The 21,321-nt window shown below is 43.6% G+C and overlaps 1 protein-coding gene and 1 pseudogene across 1 annotated transcript in view; one reads left to right on the top strand and one right to left on the bottom strand.

The window, feature by feature from the left end:
• Positions 1-21,321, bottom strand: part of LOC121270240 (gastrula zinc finger protein XlCGF8.2DB-like) — a 236,152-nt gene that overhangs the window by 15,381 nt on the left and 199,450 nt on the right. The gene's annotated exons all lie outside the window — the stretch shown is intronic.
• On the top strand, positions 7,813-10,526 carry LOC121270235 (annotated as a pseudogene).

The following is a 21,321-nucleotide window of genomic DNA, read 5'->3' as shown; positions in this document are numbered from 1 at the left end:
CTTTGAAATTGAGCAACTTCCAGATCAGAACTAGGATTGATGTGTGTTGCAGCTGTAGCATGTGGGAACTGGTGGACATCAATAAGATTCACATCAACCACACCTGCAGTAAGCATAACTCGAGGAATATCAGCTCAGAGCTGTTGAGCTGGGGCCTGAAGGTTGGACAATGTGATACATCAGGGAGGGAGAAAGTTCCCTGAGCAATTTGATCCAGAAAGCAGTCACTCGCCTTAAATTACATAAAATCAGATTCAGTCTGTGGTCAGGAACAGGAGGGTATGACTACTTCGTGAGATAGGTATGGGTATGACAGGTCACGAGACAGGTCTGTGTACTTGTCTAACAGGTTCAAAATTCTTGAGGCCTTCCTGGACAGCACCATGAAATATGAGCAAAGTGACCCAGTAATCCGGGTACTGAGTTCCAGGGAAGCAATCAAATGTGGGGAGTAAAACAGAATGTCGTAGCAGTAGGGGACAGTAGCCGCGAGTGTGAGTCCTGAATGGTGTGCAGCCTGCCAGGTAATAGATTTAAGGTCATTCCCTCAGAGCTACGGAGGAATGTGGAGATGGAGGGAGCAGGCCCATTTTTTCTGTAGATACAGTAACATGGGTAGAATCAAGTAAAAGGTTCTTGTAAAAGAGCATGAGCAGCTCGGGTCTAAGTTAAAAAGTGAACACAAAAGTCATAACCTCTAGATTACCATCCGAGCCACCAGTAAATTGGCATAGAGTAAATGAGATCAAAACATTGAATTTGTGGTTCAACGATTGGTGTGGGAGAAATGGGTTGTGATTCATCGGGCAATAGCACCAATATTGGGGAAAGAGGGAGCTGTACCATTGGCAATGGCATTTACTAGAACCGCACTGGGATTAGTGCCCAGGTGAATCATAAAACTAGGGCTGTAGAGAGGGCTTTTAGTGAAATATTGGAGGAGGGGAAAGGGATGTGGTGAGGGGAAATTTAGAAAGTTGACAAGAAAGGATAAGGCACTAGTGAAGGCTAGCAATGATAACCAGAGTGTGATAGGAACGGGCAGAATGTACAAATATAAGAGTACAATAGCAGCAGGGTCACAGTAGGGGAAAAAATGACAGAAAGACAGATTTAAGACTGTTAATCTGAATGTAACAGCATTTGTAACAAGATGGATGAATTGGTAGAAAAAATAGAAATAAATTGTAATGATAACATAGCCATTACAAAAATGTTTCCAGAATTACTAAGGCTAGGAACTGAATACTCAGAGGTAGTTGACATTTTAAAAGAATGAGATGAAATGAAAAGGGCACAGGTTAGGCCTGTTAATAAAGGATGAGATTGGTACAGTAGTGAGAAATGATCTTGGCTCAGAAGATGAAGATGTGGAATCAGCTTGTTTGGAGATAATGCAATTAAGAGTAAGAAGTCACTGTTGAGAGTATTTTATATGTCACCTAACAGTATTGAAATGGTAGGATTGATAATAATTGAAGAAATAATGCAGATTTGTGAGAAAGATAATTTAATAATCGCAGATAATTGTAATCAGCAGATAGATTGGACAAATTGAATTGGCAGAGGTAGCACTGATGATGAGTTCATCGAGTATATTCAAGACAGATTCATCAAACAATACATTGTGGAACTAACATGGGAAAAGGCTAACTTAAGTCTGTTAATGTGTAATGAGGCAGGATTAAGTAACGCTGTAAGACATTAGCATTGCATGTGAAAATCAGACTGGTCATTCAGAATCTCATAATAATCATGTGCTGGATCAGCTATCGCGCTTCCAGGAATTCAGCATCCTCAGTTGATGCTGGTTTGTGATGAGATAGTTGAGGATGCAGGAGTTTGAACTCAGCAAATACCTCTTCCCATTTGATTTGGGATGAAAGTAATCCAGAATTGAAACCATGTGGAGGAACATACTCCTCACTTTCTGACAGTACATGGCCAGAGAGATGTGTTACATGTTTAGTGGAGTTGTTAATTGTGTTGTCAAACTGCATATTTCCAATATGTGGATAATAAGTTCACTATATTTAAATCCGCAGCTGCATGTAATAATTTCCTTACATGTCTTAATGGGCTACATCCTGCACCCAAACTCACCTTTGAAATGAAGCAGCCAAATGAATTCCCTTTCCTTGACCTACTAGTTGAGAAACCTGCCAAGGGATTCTCAACCACGGTCTAATGCAAGCCTACCTTCACTGATCAACTTACGCATTGGGATTGGTACAGTTCCATGCACTATAAGATTGGTCTTGTAAATAGGGGCTAAGCCATTTGCAAGCTTAATGCTGAAATAGAGAGCATAAAAGGCATCCTACGGTATAATGGCTTCCCTGATCAGAGCATTTCATGCTGTATATCACACAAAATCCTGAACGGGCCTAAGACCACCACTTTCAGCCCTGAAAAGTGCCTATTCTGCCTTAGATTACCCTGGAAGGGCAAAGTATTTCACAAATTTGAACAAGAGGTGAAACTAGCTGTTTCACACTGTTATTATGCAGTAGCAACACGAGTGGTATTCACCACTAACAGGATGCTGCTGTCAAACCAAAAATTCTGCCTATAACACAAATAAGTAATGTAATATATGAATTTCAGTGCCAGTGTGATGCTAGGTATGTAGGCTGTACGCCCCAAAAGACTGGTTGATCATATCAAACAGTATGTCCCAGCTGTGGTCCACAGACCGTACCTACTTACATGCTTACACAACTCAAAACAGTGTCCAACATTCGATGTAGTTCCATGATTGGACAACAATTATTGAATAATCCTCAGCCTGCTAAGAATTACACTGACAACCAATTTAAGATCATCAGTTGGGTTCACATTCTGGCACATCTGCATGTACTGGAAGCTACATATATTAATACACACGACCCTGTTCTAAGCTGATAGAAAGAACACAAATTGCGCCTGTTTCAGCAAAACAAAATAAGTGACAGCCATTCGCTGACTTATTCCTCAGGGCAATGCCTTGACCAATCAGGGTCAACCTGCCTGGTTTAAATTTCAAGTAATGCCCGGCAGTTAACTGTCAGTCAGCATCACTCCATGGCAACACCTCTACCAAACAGTGTCCAGTTGCCAACCAATCAGCACTCTCTTATACAGTATAAATTATTGTTTTCCCTTTATATGTTGGTAATCATGTAAAGCGTGGTGATGAGTGCAAGGTGAGCACTTTTTTGAGCAACACTCAAGTTCTGTACGACCATGTGGTAATTGCATGAGTTATGGTGACATAGCAATACCTACATTCACATTGGGTGAAGGGCTGGTTGAAGGCACTGGGTCACCAGGGCAGAAAATGGGTATTCCTTATGTTAGGAAGAATCTCAAAGCATGAAACTGGCCCAAGTTAAGTAAGAGGTATCAGGGAACAGTGCAATGCTGCACCACCAGGTACTTGCGTCATAGAGCCACAAACATGTTAAAAGTCTATAACCCAGTTCAGCTTGGAGTATGGGTGATAGAAAAGGAGGCAGAGGAAAGGAATCGAACTGAATTGCCCTAAAATGAAGAAAGGACCAATCAATGGGTTAGTGGTTACCAGAGGTACAAACAACTGCACAATGACATAGCGGATGAGATTGTGCCTGTCCTCATACAGTTCAGAGGCATTCCCCTTCCAGAAGTCCGTGTTCCAAACAATATCAGGAATTCTTTAAGCAGTTAATGGTAAAGATGATACAAGACTTCATGAACAAGAACTATGCTCAGAATGCCTAGGGAGAATTGTCAGACCTGGGAGAACTAAACGCAACATGAGAGAAAAACTTTGATAATGTTGAAGGAAATCAGAAAATATGGAAAGGAAGTATGTTGAGGAATTGGTGCCATAGCAGGCACTGCAATTTGGAACAGGGTTGATATAGAAAGTATGATGGAGCATAATGAGGCAATGAGAACAGAGCTACAGGCAACATTGTTAGATGACAGGGTAAGAGGGAAAGGGATAGTGGAAGAAATAGGCCGAAGTCTCTTAACCACTAAAGATAAAGCAATCCCTTAGCAACGATTTCAAAAGACTATGAGCAGTATAATCTGGGACAAACATGAGGCAGTAAATGAGACAGCTAAGACTATTACATGTTCCATCTATGGGATCTACATGTGAGATCAGGTAGGAACAATACTGGAGGACATAGAGAGTAACCACATTTCAACTTATATTATATTATATTATAGCCATGCTAGGTAGAGTGGAAAAGGCCTGACGGCTTGGGTTATCTGACCTGGTAAAGGGAGATGGAAAATACCAGTGTGGAACTGTCATGCCTGTGGTACTATGGTTACTTATCTTAGAGGAAGGCACTGAATGGGAAGTCTATAAAGTAGACTCCATTAGTACCTATGATGAGGGAATCCACGTATCTCACTTAACACACCCAAATACCCTTATTAATCTAGGGTACATACGTTGAATGTTGTACAAAAAGAGTGGAGTTTTTATGTGTCATTGTGATGTTAAGAATCTGGTGAAACCAGCTTGTGAGCTCACTTTAGATCGTCGGTCACCGACTTGCAAAATGGGTTTGAAGAATTGGAAGGATGAGGTCAAAAATACCACGTGTACATAGGCCAAGGGGTCTATTGTTTCACTGCGAATGATATGTGGATGAAACATGGGACATGATGGTGCCCCATGGCAAGAACCACTTTTTGTTTCAAACCCACTCAAGTGACCCTGACTGGAAGTGAAGTTCTATTCCCCATACCTACTCACAAAGTCACTGAACTGAGAATCGGGTTTGGAATGCAGGAGCGAGCATTGAAGGCCATAATTCAGCTCGGCCACCCCATACCCCCACTGGCCCTGAATCTGAAAGATATTGTCAAGGGAACTGAAGCTTCCCAAACATGTGGTTAAGATGCATAATGAGAGGTGAGAGAAAGGAATTAAGGAACTTGGAAATGGCAAAACCCACTGGTGGCAAACTGTTGTCAATGCAAATGAACTGGTTAAGAATTATTTCCACCATTGTTGTGTTCATACAACTGATAAGCACAAGTGTCGTTATTTTCATCGTTCATTACTTGAAGGTCCTCACTAGGAGAATGCAAGTTCATACTTCTGATCTGAGCAGGAGGTCAATTCTGATGCCCAATAGAAACCAATGAGATAAATTGAATAGCAAAGTATCAATATATTGGACGATATATTTCATCCTCAATCTAGAGACTGTTGGTAGTTTCAAAATCAATAGTTTTAGTGTGACTTGACTGTTTTGTAATCTGAGTCAATACGTTATTTAATATAATAAACTAACATGGTCAAGCAGCCATTTTGAATTAATCCAGAAGACATTTTAAAACTAACCAGTTACTGCATGATTGGAAACCAGCCAGGAATGATTGAACAAAATAGTGAGCCTCAATTGTGAGACAGTTGAAGGATAAGTCATTAATCATTAGATGTATTGGTAAAGGCTGGACAAATAACATTTAACAGAAAGCCTGTAATGTTTACACGTAATTTTAATTTTAAATGTACTAATTGTACATTATGAGACTGTACATTGTAAAATGATGTTTCTCAAGGCATTCCAGAAAGATGAGGTGTGCTAAGTTGAAGCCTTCATGACCCTGCGGAGTCACATAAAGATGGGTAATGAATAAAGCGTTTTTCAACATGGTTTTGTGAAAGGGAACCATATTGTATTACTAGATGGGAAGATGTTCACATATGTGAAAAATCAATAATAAATAACAGGCAGTTAAGTTAACCAATTTTTTGTTGCCCATCACTAATTGCCCTAGAGAAGGTGGTGTTGAGCTGCCTTCTTGAACAGCTGCAGTCCATGTGGTGTAGGTACACCCACACTGGAAGGTCCTGTCTAAAGAGCCTTGGTGAGTTCCTGCAATGCATATGGTGCACACTGCTGCTACTGTGCATCGGTGGTCGCGGGAGTGAATGTTTGTGGGTGGGGTGCCAATCAAGTGGGGAGCTTTGTCCTGGATGGTGACAAGCTTCTTGAGCATTGTTAGAGCTGCACTCATCCAGGCAAGTGGCGGGTATTCCATCACATTCCTGACATGCAGATGATGGACAGGTTTTGGGGAGTCAGGAGGTGAATTACACACTGCAGGATCCCTAGCTCCTAACCTGCTCTTGTAGCCACAGTATTTATATGGCTAGTCCAACTTATTTGACAGTTAGACTAAGTCGAGATAAGAAACTATGAGTTAAGGGGGTAAAATGAAGACTTGGAGAAGCCATTTTGCTGGCATGTTCTTCATGTATTGAGTGTCCAGGACAGGATTCTGAAAGATCGATTGTTCACGACCAATCATCACTTCACACCTTCAGCTTGTTTACCTGAGGAAGACATGAGAAGTCTGTTCAGTTGTTGAGCTGTTTCCTTTTACTGTTATTTGAAACCTTGTTTTCTACCTTCTTAATTTGTTACCTTTTCATTGTTAACAAATCTTCTGAATTTACCATCGAAGTGTTCAGTCTTGCCCAATGGCTGAGTCTAGCGTGAACCAAATGATTTACTGGATAATTCACAATCAGGGAACATCGGGTCAAATGAGTTGTACCCCATAAATGATCTGTAACACCCTTTACACCATGAGCTCCTATTTTGTTCAGTAACCTTTGATGTGGCACTTTATCAAATGCCTTCTGGAAATCTAAGCACAGCAAATCCACAGGTTCCCCTTACCTTGTTGCTTGTTACTTCCTCAAAGAACTCCAATAAATCAATCAAACATGATTTCCCTTTCACAAAACCACGTTGACTCTGCCTGATTACATTGAGATTTCCTAATTACCCTGCTAAACCTCCTGAAAGAGCGCAGGGGAGCTTTCCCCCGTGAGGCCAATATTTCATCCTCAACCACTCTGACTAAAACAGATCAACTCTGGTCATGATCACATTGCTGTTTGTGGAGGCTTACTGTGTATGTCCTAAGGCTGTGAAAGGAGTTATATAAATGCAAATTCTGTTAACTCCAGTTACTGTAGTTGGCAGAAGTATCATCAACACTTCCCCAATATTATAATTAACAAGGTTCACTCCTGAATTTGATTAACAGCAGCAGAATCAGAGCAGTGAATTTGCTGGTGTTTCACCAGATAGGATAATTAATTAAATCTCTTCCCACACATGGAGCAAATGAATGGTCTCTCCCCAGTGTGAATTTGCTGGTGTGTCAGCAGGCTGGATGTTTGATTAAATCCCTTTCCACACTTGGAGCAGGTGAATGGCTTCTCCCCAGTGTGAACCTGCTAGTGTCTCAGCAGGTTTGATGATCGTTTAGACAGAGGAGGACGTTTTCGATTGTGTGTGAAACGAAAAACAAATGCTCTGCTGATTAACTTAAACTTGGAAGAAAATAAGGGGAAGACATTTTGCAAAGTTCCCTCCCCGTCAGCTGGGTGCCCAGCACGCAGGAGCAGAAAGAGCTGCTGAATGAGCTGACCGGAGCAGGCACAGTACGACTGCCTCTTTCTGGACCAGTCATCCGCTGTAGATTGGGGGAGCCGAGCAGCTTCTCGCTGCCGGTTCCCGGAAATCTTGGCTGGAGAAGATGTCGGGGCAGGGAGAACAATGGGTGCGACATCACCGCGATTCAGGCCAATAGGAATCGCTTTGCTCCGCGGAATCGTGGACGTCACAATAAACTGCGTTGCGAGCACACAGTTCCCCATTGGGAGCATTACCACTGGTTCGGGAGGCAAAATGCTGCGGATTGGACAACAGCTGAGCGCGTCTAGAGGTCAAAGTCTCTGCAGCCTCCACGTGGGATCGTATCCTCTCATTGTCTTCCTGCGGGAGATTGACCAATGGGAAGCTTTGGAGGACCGGAAGAGCGCTGGTCCTTCCGGCAGTAAGAGCGCGGGTTTTGTGTCAATGGAGATTGAGCGTCACATAGACGTAAACTCCTCTTGAATTCAATATCTGTGAGTAAAACACTTTCTTTTTCCCCCTTTCCATTTATTTTCTAATTCTTGGTTTAAATAGTTGAATTGCAGGAACTGAAGGGAGAAGAAGTGAATCCAGGGAGGGCGCAGACTCTGGAAAGGTTGGCCCAGATCTCGCTCTTTCTCTCAAAGACATTGATATCCTTTCCTCCCTCAGCATGACACATTTATTTGTCTGGCTAAAAGGATGGCCTCTTTCCTAATGTTCACAATTAAAGGGGTGGCTTCCCCAGGAGATGGCTGACATTTAGAGCGGCAGTAAATTACTATTGGACCGAGATATGTCTAGTGTTATATGGTACATATTAAATAAATTATTTATGGTTCAGTAATTAAGTTAATTTATTATTTCTGGCCTTGTAATGCAGCTCTGTAGCTACATTATATATTTCCAGCCATAGAGTTACGACAGAGAAGGAGTCCATTTGGCAATTGGAGCCCATGCAGATACTCTGGAGAGCAATCCAGTCGATCCCATTCCACCTATATATCGCCATTACCCTGCAAATTTATTTCCTTCAGGTGACTTCGTAGGCAGCAAGCTCCAGGTCATTACCACTGGCTGTCAAAATAAAGTTCCCCCTCACAGCCCCATGTATCTCTAATCATCTAATAGAGTACTGTACATTACACACATTTTTAGTCAAGCACTACTGGGGGTATAGTAGATACAGCAGAGTGAGAATGGAGATTGTGTGGATCGGAGATTTACAGCTATTGGGGAATGACAGACGAAAGATTGTTCAATAGAAACTAGAATTGCCTGTTCTGAATTTCTATCCTGTACTGACAGTGATGGCTTTTGTAAACTCTTTTCACAGGATATTAAAAGGGGAGGAGTTGCAGACAGAAATCTCAAACCAAATGTTACATCAAGATCTGACAATCGTTTGATTCATGGGACCTGAATATCACTGGCCTTTGAATCTAGAAGGTGAAATGTTTTTCCTTTCTGCCTGCTTCAAGAGATTATAAATGTCAGTGTGACGAGAAAAGTACTGAGACACACAAACACACCTGAGTGAGATTGTTGCAGTGCACTGACTGTGAAAAGAGCTTTAGCCAGTTCACAGCCTGAAAAAACATCATGCTATTAACATGGATAGACCATACCTGTGTTCTGTCTGTGGATAAGTCTTCAACTGATCATTGAACTGGGAGTTACACACAAGGAAACTCGCACCATGGAGAAACCTTGGATATGTGGGGACTGTGGGAAGGGATTCAAATACCCATCACAGCTGGAAATTCATCAACGTGGTCACAGTGGGGAGAGGCCATTTACCTGCTGTGATTGTGGGAAGGGTTTCACTCAGTTATCCCAACTGCAGTCACACCAGCGAGTTCACACTGGGGAGAGGCCTTCACCTGCTCTGAATGTGGGAAGGGATTCAGTCATTCATTCCACCTACAGACACAAGCGAGTTCACACCAGGGAGAGGCCATTCGCCAGCTCTGAATGTGGGAAGCAATTCAGTAATTCATCCTACCTCCAGAAACACAAGCGTGTTCACACTGGGGAGAGGCCATTCACCTGCTCTGAGTGTGGGATGGGATTCACTCAGTCATCCCACCTACAGACACACCAGCGAGTTCACACCAGGGAGAAGCCGTTCACCTGCTCTGAATGTGGGAAACGATTCAGTCATTCATCCCACCTGAAGACACACCAGCGAGTTCACACTGGGGAGAAGCCGTACACCTGCTCTGATTGTGAGAAGCGATTCAGTCAGTCATCCGACCTCCAGAAACACAAGCGAGTTCACACTGGGGAGAGGCCATTTACTTGCTCTGAGTGTGGGATGGGATTCACTCAGTTTACCCACCTGCAGACACACCAGCGAGTTCACACCGGGGAGAGGCCATTCACCTGCTCTGAATGTGGAAAGCGATTCAGTAATTCATCCGACTTCTGAAAACACGAGCGAGTTCACACTAGGGAGAGGCCCTTTCCCTGCTCTGAATGTGGGAAGTGATTCAGTCATTCATCTCACCTGCAGGCACACAAGCGAGTTCACACTGGGGAGAGGCCGTTTCCTTGCTTTGAATGTGGGAAGGGATTCACTCAGTCATGCCTCCTGCTGAGACATCAGCGAGTTCACACTGGGGAGAGGCCATTCACCTGTTCTGAATGTGGGAAGCAATTCATTCATTCATCTGATCTCCAGAAACACAAGCGTGTGCACACTGGGGAGAGGCCATTCATCTGCTCTGAATGTGGGAAGCAATTCATTCATTCATCCCACCTGCAGACACACAAGCGAGTTCACACCGGGGAGAGACCATTCACCTGCTCTGAGTGTGGGAAAGGATTCACTCAGTCATCCCACCTGCTGAGACACCAGTGAGTTCACACCGGGAGAGGCCACTCACCTGCTCTGAATGTGGGATGGGGTTCACTCAGTCATCTCACCTGCTTAGACACCAAGTTCAGAAGTGATTACAGGAGTTGGATTCTGATGTTATTGCTGCTGTTAATCACATCCAGGAGTGAACCATGTGCATTTTTAAAAAAAAATATTTGTACATGGGATTTGGACATTGCTGGCCAGACCAGCATTTATTACGTTTATTTATTATTATTCTGACAGTTGGTGAAGTGGGAGGGTTGGAGGGTTTCTTTCTGGCCGGTCTCAAAACTTTGTTTCAAGTGTGTTGATGCTCTTTGAGCCTGGGAGTTCACATTTCCACTGAAATGATCCACAAAAGCAGATAAAGTAGATGTGTTTTATTCTGGATAGTAAATAATGTTTCCTTACCATTTCAGGTAGATCTAAAATAAATACAGAGAGTGCTGGAAAAACTCAGCAGGTCTGGCAGCATCTTTGAAGAGATGTTTTGTTAATGCTTCAAATCCATTGTGACTCTTGGTCAGAATTAAAGAGAGGGAGAAATGTGATGGGTTTGATGCTGCTGAGAATGGTGGGAGGGCCAGGTAGAACAAACAGGAAAGTCAGGGATTGGTTAGAGGGCGGGCAAAATTAAATGAAAAAATGTCATGGAACAAAAGGCAAGGGGAATGGTAATGGTTGTAGCAAAGAAACAAAGCATTGGGCCAGAGTAAGTGTTAATGGCAGAATAAAGGACAACTCTGTCTGAAAGCAAAAACATGAAAACAAGATGCAGACCGGCACTTGGCAAAAAGAAAAATCATAATGGAGCACAGAGTTGACAGTCTGAAGTTGTTGAACTCAGTGTTGATTCCAGAAGGCTGCAAAGTGCCTACTCGGAAGATGAGGTGCTGTTCGCCCAGCTTGCGTTGGGCTTTTTGGGAACATTGCAGCAGGCCAAGGACAGAAATGTGAGCATGAGAGCAAGGTGGTGAATTATAATGGAAGGTCAGGGTCCTGCTTGTGGACTGAGCAGAGGTGTTCCACAAAGAGGGCAGGGAACAGATGAATTAAAGAGAAACTGTTTAGGTCCAGAACATTGTGCACATCCTTTTATTCTGGTTGTCTTTGATCATTAAGTCATTTTTTGTCTTGTTTTTAACTATGTTCTGTCTCATTAATAAACTTTTATCAGTAGAAGTATTTGATTGTGCTGGACTTTTCCTGATTAGATTTATGCATTTTCGGGAAAGTGGGTGAGAGGGATTGGCAGGTTCTTTAACAGAAAGTGAGAAACTCTAAGGTAATTAGCCAAGGAGCCAGAGGGGGGCGATGAGATCTTCCTTTTTCACACAGCGAGTTGTTCTGATCCACCTCAAAAGAGATTCAATAGTAAACTTCCAAAGGGTAAATACTTGAAAGGGAAGAACTTGCAGGGCTGTTGGAAAAGAGCAAAGCCGTAAGATGAATCAGAGAGGCCTTTCAAAGAGATGGCAGGGGCATGATGGGCCGAGTGCACTCCTTCTGTTGCCTGTTAAACTGAGCATCTTGCTTTTGTGCAGGTTAAAAGGTATAGATTTCATTTCAGCCTCTTCCCTGTATATGTATTTAAAGAGATAGGTTTCTCTTTAGCTCCGAGTAACTGATATAACAATGCCTGTATGTTTAAACATTGAAGCCAGACATGGCCGATTATAGTCAACAGCCTTCCCATAGCTCTCCCTGGACACACCAAGGAAGCGTTTGACTACTTAACAATAACGGCAATCCCCTGAAAATAATTCAAGCATCACAACAAAACCAACCTATATTTATAGTGCACCTTTAAACATCCCAGGGAGCTTCACAGGGCAGCAGACTTTCTCTACTGAAGAAAACTGATCCAGTTCTGCACATTTCCGAACACACCGCTTTTGTCTAAGATCAAGCTGACGTCACACCATTCCATTGGGATTGCTTAATCTGCTGATGTCATCACATTTTACCGTAATTATGTCATTAGATTACATCAGTGTTTTCTCAATACATTATCAGCTGACACCAGGCTACACATTTCATTGGGAATGTGAGATTAGCTGATGATTGCACAATCCTTTATCATTGTGGGGTAAGCAGAAACAACCGGTCTTGTGATTTCCTAAACAGAATTTTTTGTGACATGTATATAAATGATCTTCATTTCTGGAAATGTTCTGGATTGGGAACACTTCACAATAAAATTAACAAATTTGCCAGTGCAAATGTTTGTGAATTTTCAGGCAATTTGTAATCATTGTTTACAATATATTGTTGGGGAAAAAAAACATTTCTCCCTATGTTGACAAAACTTCTTTGTAAATTTGAATATTACTGAAAAAAAGACATGCTGTTGAAGCTTTTTGTCTTGCACTCATCAAGATAGATGCAAGAATACCAAATTTCAAAGGAAACTACAGTTTATACTGTCTGAGAAACAGGGTTGGCAAGTGGACTCTGATTGGTTGAGGCATTGCCATGGAGAATGCATCAGGGAACAGTTACCCAAAGCTTTTATTCAAATTCAAAAATGGCAAGTTGACTGGTTGCCATGGGGTCTGCATCTGCAACAATTGTCCCCCAAGCTTTCCTTTAACTCAAAAGGTGCAATGCCTGGACAAATTCCATTTGCCTACAGAAAACCGGGCCTTACGTACGAATATAAAAAAATTCAGGATCTGGATCTGTTCCACATGTTCACTGAATCTAATGTTCCTTAGGCCATAACCTTATTGTGTACCATGTTTTATTCAAATCCATTCATTAGTTTTTGAATATATATTGTTACAGACAGACAAACAAACCCAATGCGCTTTCCTCTACATTGGAGAGACCAAATACAGACTGGGTGACCGCTTTGCAGAACAACTTCGGTCTGTCTGCAAGCATGACTCAGACCTCCCTGTCACTTGCCATTTCAACACACCACCCTGCTCTCATACCCACATGTCTGTCCTTGGCTTGCTGCAATGTTCCAGTGAAGCTCAATGCAAACTGGAGGAACAGCACCTCATCATCCGACTAGGCGCTTTACAGCCTTCCGGACTGAATATTGAGTTCAACAGCTTTAGATCATGAACTCTCTCCTCCATCCCCACTCCCTTCCCGATCCCCCCCTTTTCCAATCATTTATATATATTTTTCTTTTCCCACCTATTTCCGTTATTTTTAAATCCATTTTATCTCTACCTTTTAGCCTTTTTTGATCCCACCCCCCCAATAGGGCTATCTGTACCTTGCTTGTCCTGCTTTCTACCCTTAATTAGCACATTCCTTAGATAATATCACCACCTTCAACACCTCTTTGTCCTTTTGTCTATGACATCTTTTTGTTATCTCCACCTATCACTGGCTCTCTATCCAGCTCCACCATTCCAACCCCCACCCTTAAACCAGCTTATATGTCACCTCTTTTCTATTTTTCCTTAACTCTGTTGAAGAGTTATACGGACTCGAAACATTAACTGTGTTCCTCTCTGCAGATGCTGTCAGACCTGCTGAGTTTTTCCAGGTATTTTTGTTTTTGTTAGGGATTAAAACATGCTCTGTTACTACAAAACTGAAAAAAGTAAATGTTTTTCTTAACAGCGTCATCTCACTGAAGAGGCATCAGGCGAATCCATATTCAACAAGCTGCTGTGAAAACTCTTGTTGATATTTTGACAACTGTGGTAAATTCCACCCCAGCAGTGGAGACAATCCACAATATTTTAAAACAATCACCATTCGAAATAAAACAAACCACAACAATTGGGAAGAAAAAGTCAATTCTCCCAAGGTGAACAGATCCTTGGAAAAATTCCAAGATCCGGTCTTTGCCAAAAATGAATTAGTTCCTCCATGATCCATATGCTGTCAGTATACCAAGTCCCGGTAAAATCTGTCCGTTTGTTTGTGAGATAAATTGTTTAGAGACAAACAGAATAACAGCAGAGAGAATATTGCCTTTGCCCATCTTCAATGGCAGAGGTTGTTTCAGTAAATTGATCAGTCCTGATGTCTATTTTCAGCCTGCATTACACAGGCGGAAAGGGCTGGATTCTCAGGTGACCAAGTCAAGGCACCCTCTTTAAATGGCCGGTTCCCACAATGTATTCAGTGGCCTGTGAAGGGAAGCAGCCTCGGTCGATACTGAGAGTTCCTTTCCCACACCCCCTTAGTCACCCCTGCTGGCTCCTAGTCTGCTGGATGATCTGCCTGTAAGGATAGGACCGTGTTGATTTAAAAAAGAAACTTGCATTTATATAGGGCCTTTCACCTCAGGGAGCCTCAAAGCGTTTCAGTGCCAATCAAGAAATGTCACTGTAGGAAACATGACAGCCAATTTGTGCACAGCAAACCCCCACAGTTGGCAATGTGATAATGGCCAGTGTTCTGTTTTTACTGATGTTGATTGGGGAGGTGGGGGGTGGGGGAGGGGGGGAAGGATGCGGGAGGCGGGGTGAATTCTTCCCCCTCCTGCTCTCCTTCCAATTGTGGCCATTCAATATTTTACAGGGCAGATGGGAACCTTGGATTAATGGCTCACTCATCAGATGGTCCCTCCAATAGCACAGCTCTCACTCAGTGCTGGCACCGGGAGTGTTGGCCCTGGGTTAGGGAGGCTTGAGTATCTGGGCTGGGGATTTGAACTCCCCATCTTCTGACTCAGAGGTGAGAGTGCTACCCACCATCTGTTTGTCTGTTGAATAGAATTGGCTAACCGGTGTTCTAGAATCATGGTATTGTCACAAAACTGAAAGAGACCATTCAGCCCACCCTGTTTGTGTGAGCTCCTCTGCAAGAGTGGCTAACATAGTGGCATTCTGCTACCTTTTCCCTATAACCCTGTCAATGTTTACTCTTCAGATAATGATCCAATTCTCTTTTGCAAACCATGACTGAATCTTCCTCCAAGCCCCTTCATCCCTGGTACCATTCTAGTACATTTCTCACCCTCTTGAAAAAATTCACAGTTTTCCTCCAGTGTGGTGCCCACATAGAGAATTCCTATTTGAGAGGGACAGAATTGAAATGCAGGGAGGTTATGTTCAACTTGTTTAGAACCATGGTTAGACTACACTGGGGGGACTGTCAACATTTGTGATCTTCATTTAGAAAAAGGAGACAGGCACCACAGAAAGTGCCAAAAATGTTCACAAGGATCAGACCAGAATTGAGAGCATTTAACCCTTAGGAAAGGCTGGGGCTGCTTTTCTCTAGAAAAGAGAAGACTGAAGGGTGACCTGATATAAGTCTTTACGATTATGAAGGGGTTCAATGATCCAATCAGGATTTCATGTGAAACCTCTTTACCCAGCGAGTATTGAGAATGTGGAACTCATGACCACAGTGAGTGGTTGAGGTGAACAGCATGAATACATTTAAGGGGAAGCCAGATACATGAGGGAGAAAGGAGTAGAAGGATATGCTAATGGGGGGAGATGAAGAGGGGTCGTTGGAGGCTCGTGGAGCATAAGTACTGACATAGACCAATTGAGCCGACAGCCTGGCCCAGTGCTGTGGACTCAATGGAACAGAGACAATGTACTTGAAACACGATTTATTACCCAGGATGAAATAAATGTACTTCATCAGCTTTTGTGGATCATTTCAGTGGAAACCTGCACTCCCAGGCTCAAAGGACATCAGCCTGCAACAAACAAAGTCGTGAGACTGGCCAGTCCAGCAGAAAGAAAACCTCCAATGCTCCCGCTTCACCAACTGTTGGAATGAACATGGCTCAGTCCGGGATGTAATTAACAGCAACAAGAGCAGCAGAACCCAACCCCAGTCATCACTTGTGAACTCTTTGGTGTCTCAGTAGACTGGATAGTTGAGTGAATGTTTTCCCACACTCAGAGCAGGTGAACAACCTCTCCCTGGTGTGACTTGTTGGTGTCTCAGCAGACTGGATAACTGACTGAAACCCATCCCACACATGGAGCAGTTGAAGGGCCTCTCACCAGTATGAACTCGCTGGACTCTCAGCAGGGTGGATGAATCTCTGAATTCCTTCTCTGAATCCCACATTCGCAGGTGGACGGCCTCTTCCCAATGTGAACTCACTGATGCATCACTAGGTTGCAAGACTGAATTAATCCTGTCCCATACAGGTGAATGGCCTCTTCCCGTGTCAACTCTCTGGTAGGTCTGCAGGTGAGATAACTGAGTGAATCCTTTCCCACACTCAGATCAGATGAAAGGCCTATCCCCGCTGTGAACTCGCTGCTGCGTCATCAGGTTGGATGACTGAGGGAATCCCATCCCACATGCAGAGCAGATGAAGGGCCTCTCCCCGGTATGAACCCGCTGGTGTGCCAGGAGAGCAGATGAATCACTGAATCCCTTCCCACAGTCAGAGCAGGTGAATGGCCTCTCCCCAGTGTGAATGCGTTGATGAATTTCCAGTGCAGATGGGGTGCAGAATCCCTTCCCACAATCTCCACATTTGCATGGTTTCTCCATGGTGCGGGTGTCCTTGTGCCTCTCCAGGTTAACCGTTCAGTGGAAGCTTCGTCCTCACACAGAACATGAGTACAATCTCTCCCCGCTGTGAATGGTGCAATGTTTTTTCAGAGTATAACTGGTTAAAGCCATTTTCACAGTCAGTGCGCTGGAACACTCTCATTCAGGCGTATGTGTGTGCCTCGGTGCTTTTCCAGTCCCATTGATGCTTAAAATGTTTTCCCACAGACAGAAGACAAACTTTCTCCTTGCACATACAAAGGGTTGATGATATTTAGGTCCTCAAGAATAGAGTGACTGTGTCAGATATTGACACAAAATTTGTTTTGAGTTTCCCTTATACACATGCCCTAATGCCCTGTAAAAGGAGTTTACAAAAGTCATCACTGTCAATGCAGGATAGAAATTCAGAACAGACAACTCCAGTTTCTATGGAACATTCTTTCTCGCTTATTCCCCAAAAGCTGCAAATCTCTGTCCTACATACTCTACCTCCATCCTCACTCTGCTTTACTGAATATACATCCAATTCTCCTGAAGGTGACAATTCATGCTGATCAGCAGATCCATGCACACTGCTTCCTGTCCAGGACACAGAGACCTGGAAATCATCATGCAGGCTGCTAGCTATGTAATATATAGTTTTTTTTACTGGATTAAAAATGTGGGTAATGCACACCACATGACTTGATCAGAGATACTGAGAGGATGCAAGGAGGAGTTTTATTTAGGAGCGGGTGTGCATGACCTGGAACTCTCCGTCTATCTGGTGGTGGAACTGGAGATGATCAATGATTTGAAAATGAAATTGGAAGGGCATTGAAGGAAATAAACTTATAGGAGGAGAATGGGACTGACTGAATAGTTATCCAGAAAGTCGGCATGGACTCGAGTTGCCAAATGCACTTCTTCTGTGCTGTAATGACTCTAAAACTGGAAACAGCATACTATATTACAAGACTAGAAATAATTAAAAATGAAATTTAATGTAGGTCAATAAATAATATACCAAACATTTACCATATAAAAAGGCTCGACATATCTCTGCCCCATATACATTTACTGCCGCCTTAAATGTCAGACATAGCCTGGGGAATCCACCTCTTTAATTGGAAATGCTGGGAAAGAGGCCATCCTTTTATTCAGGCAAATAAATGTGCCATAAAAGCAAAATGCTGTGGAGTCATACGGGCTCGAAACTTCGACTCTACATTTTCTGTTTTTGTTTGAAATAAACGTGTCAAGCAAAGGGTGTCAATGTCTTTAAGAGAGAGAGAGACCTGGGCCAACCTTTCCAGAGTCTGCACCCTCCCTGGATTCACTTCCTTTCCCTTCAGTCAACAATTTATCCCCAGAATGAGAAAAGAAATGGAAAGGGGGAGAAAATGAAGTGTTTTGTTCACAAATATGGGACACGGGACTGGGGACCAAGTTTTCGTTTGTGTGAAGCTAGTTCAGAGACAAAGAGGAGCAGCAGCTTTGCTGGTCAGTAACGAGCAAATTTACAAGTTCATTGTCCAACATCTGCATTCAGACAATCGGGGAACCTCCGTGTAGCCATTGGGACAATGCCCGCGCTCTGATTGGCAGGAAGACCATCCACCTTCCGGTCCTCCAGCTCTTCCCATTGGTTAACCTGGGTCTGACCGCAATAAAGGAGAGTAGCCTGAGCCTACGTTGGGGGTGTGAGATATTTTGCCCACCAATGATATTGCTCCCAGTGGGATACTGTGTGCTGGGAACGCCCCTCTGAATCATTGTGACGCCCGAGGCAGCCAATAGAAATCCCTCTGCTCCGCGGTGACGCCTTAGGGTTGCAGTCTGCAGGCCAGGTACGCGGACACGGGAGCCCCGCCCCCATCCATTGTTCCCCCTCCCCCTCCACTTCCTCGAGCCAAGGTTTCCAGGCAACTGGTTGACGTCCAAGATAAAAGCAAAATACTGCGGATGCTGGAAATCTGAAACAAAAACAAAAATTAGCTGGAAAAACTCAGCAGGTCTGACAGCCTCTGCGGAGAGGAAGAGCAAGCGTTTCGAGTCCAGGTGACTCTTCTTGTCAGAAGTTGTCAGACCTGCTGAGTTTTTCCAGCAAGTTTTGTTTCTGTAACCGGGTTGACGTCTCCGACCAGAGCGAGAAGCTGCTCGGCGAACTCCCCCCCTGTCTACGGCGGCTGGTCCAGAAAGGGGACGAGAGTGACCGCTGGCGGCAGCTGCACTGCGCGTGCTCCAGACAGCTCGGGTCAGCAGCGCTTTCTGCGCCTGCGCGCTGGGCTGGCAGGTGAGGGAGGGGAAGTTTACAAATTATCTTCCAATGTAGTTTGATTTTAAACCACACAACATTTGTGATTAACTTCACACAGACACTGAAACTTCCTCCTCTGTTCAACATCTGTGAGTAAAACACTTTCTTTCCCTCCCCCTGGGAAATACAGAGTTGTGGGACTCTGTAACTGGAATTAGTGCCAAGTATGCTGAGGGCGGAATGCTGGTGATTTTGTGGAACCTGATTTTATTGTATAAACTGTTTAAAGTCAAATTTATCCTATCCGAGTATTATTTATCCCTCAATTCATGCTTCATTGATCCTGATTTTAGTTTGATTGTTCAGCATGTTCTTCAAAAGCTAAACCTTGTCCTTCAGTTTACTCCGTTGGGTTTGTCTGGGAATTTGTTTATTTTAATGTTATTGGTCTCCACGGGAATCGTAACAACAAAGATATGTCTAGTGTTGTTATATGAGATGACTCTTTGAAGCTTTGGGGAATAGAGGCCCAGTTTCCTCAATCCCTCCTCACAGGAAAATCCTGTCCCGCAGGCATTAGTCTGGTGAACCTTCGCTGCACACCCCCTGCACAAGTACATTCTTCCTTAGGTAGGAGACCAAAACTACTAAATATTCCAGGTAAAGGAGGAAGTGTGTGTGGGATAGCTATTTACATAGCTATTGGGAGAACAAGAAAGGAAATAATGTTCCAAAGAAATTAAGAACAGGCAATTCTAGTTTCTATCCTGTGATGATGTTTGTAAATTTTTACAGGATATTAGAAGGGAGCATTTACAGACATGAGAATCAAACTAAATGGAACAGAGTCGCTCAATTATTGGGACATGAATGTCATTGGCCTCTGAATCTTGAAGGAGAAATGTTTGTCTGCTTCAGAAGATTTTAAACATCAGTGTGACTGAGAAAGCGCCAAGACACAAACCCGAGTGAGAATGTTCCAGTGAACTGACTGTGGAAAGAGCTTCAACCAGCTACACAGCCTGTAAGAACATTACCACTTACAGCTGGGAGAGACTGTACATGTGCTGTGTGTGGACGTCTCAGCTGATCAACGAACCTGCAGACAGGTTAGGAGACCTGAACCATGGAGAAACTGTGGAAATGTGAGGATTGTGGGAATGGATTCAGATCTCCATCTCAGCTGGAAATTCATCGACGCACTCACATTGGAGAGAGACCGTTCACCCGCTGTGAGTGTGGGAAGGGATTCACTCATTCATCCCACCTGCTCAGACACCAGCGAGTTCACACCATGGAGAGGCCATTCACCTGCTCTGAGTGTGGAAAAGCATTCGCTACTTCATTCGACCTGCTGACACACCAGCGAATTCATACTGGGGAGAGGTCATTCACCTGTTCTGAGTGTGGGAAGGGATTTAGTCGGTTATCTCACTTACAGGCACACCAGCGACTTCACACTGGGGAGAAGCCGTTCACCTGCTCCGAGTGTGGTAAGGCATTCATTGATTCATCAAGCCTGCTGAGACACCAGCAACTTCACATTGGGGAGAGGCTGTTCACCTACTCTGAGTGTGGAAGAGATTCAGTCGGTCAACCTACCTTTGTAAGCACCAGCGAGTTCACAAGTGATGACAGAAGTTGGATTCTGCTGTTATTGCAGCTGTTAATCACATTCCAGACTGAATCATGTTCATTGTGACACTTGGTGAAGTGGGAGGGTTGGAGGGTTTCTGCTGGACTGGCCAGTATCATGACTTTTCTTCCAGTGGGCTGATGCTCTTTGAGCCTGGGAGGTCACATTTTTACTGAAATGATCCACAAAGCTGATGAAGGACATTTATTTTATCCTGGATTGAAATGTTGTTTTTCCTACCACTACAGATAGATCTCAGATAAATACATTTGTCTCTGTTCCTTTGAGTCTACGGCACCGGGCCAGGCCAGTCGGTTCAATTGGTCTGTGTCAGTATTTATGTTCCACATGAGCCTCCACCCATCCCTCTTCATCTCCCCCATCAGCATATCCTTCTATTCTTTTCTCCCTTATGTATGTATCCAGCTTCCCTTTAAATGTGTTCATGCTATTCGCCTCAACCACTCGCTGTGGTAGTGAGTTCCACATTCTCACCACTCGCTGGGTAAAGAGGTTTCTCATGAAATCTCTGTTGGATTATTGAATTCCTTCGTAATCTTAAAGACTTCCATCAGGTCACCCTTCAGTCTTCTCTCTTCTAGAGAAAAGCACCTCAGCCTTTCCTGAGGGTTAAATGCTCTTAGTCCTGGAATTATTCTTGTAGGGCAAACCAGTCACGCCCATTGCCCTGTTCTATCCCTGTATCCTT

Source organism: Carcharodon carcharias, chromosome 27, assembly GCF_017639515.1.
Source record: "Carcharodon carcharias isolate sCarCar2 chromosome 27, sCarCar2.pri, whole genome shotgun sequence".
NCBI classification, from domain to species: domain Eukaryota; kingdom Metazoa; phylum Chordata; class Chondrichthyes; order Lamniformes; family Lamnidae; genus Carcharodon; species Carcharodon carcharias.
This window is presented reverse-complemented; position numbering and strand designations above follow the sequence as displayed.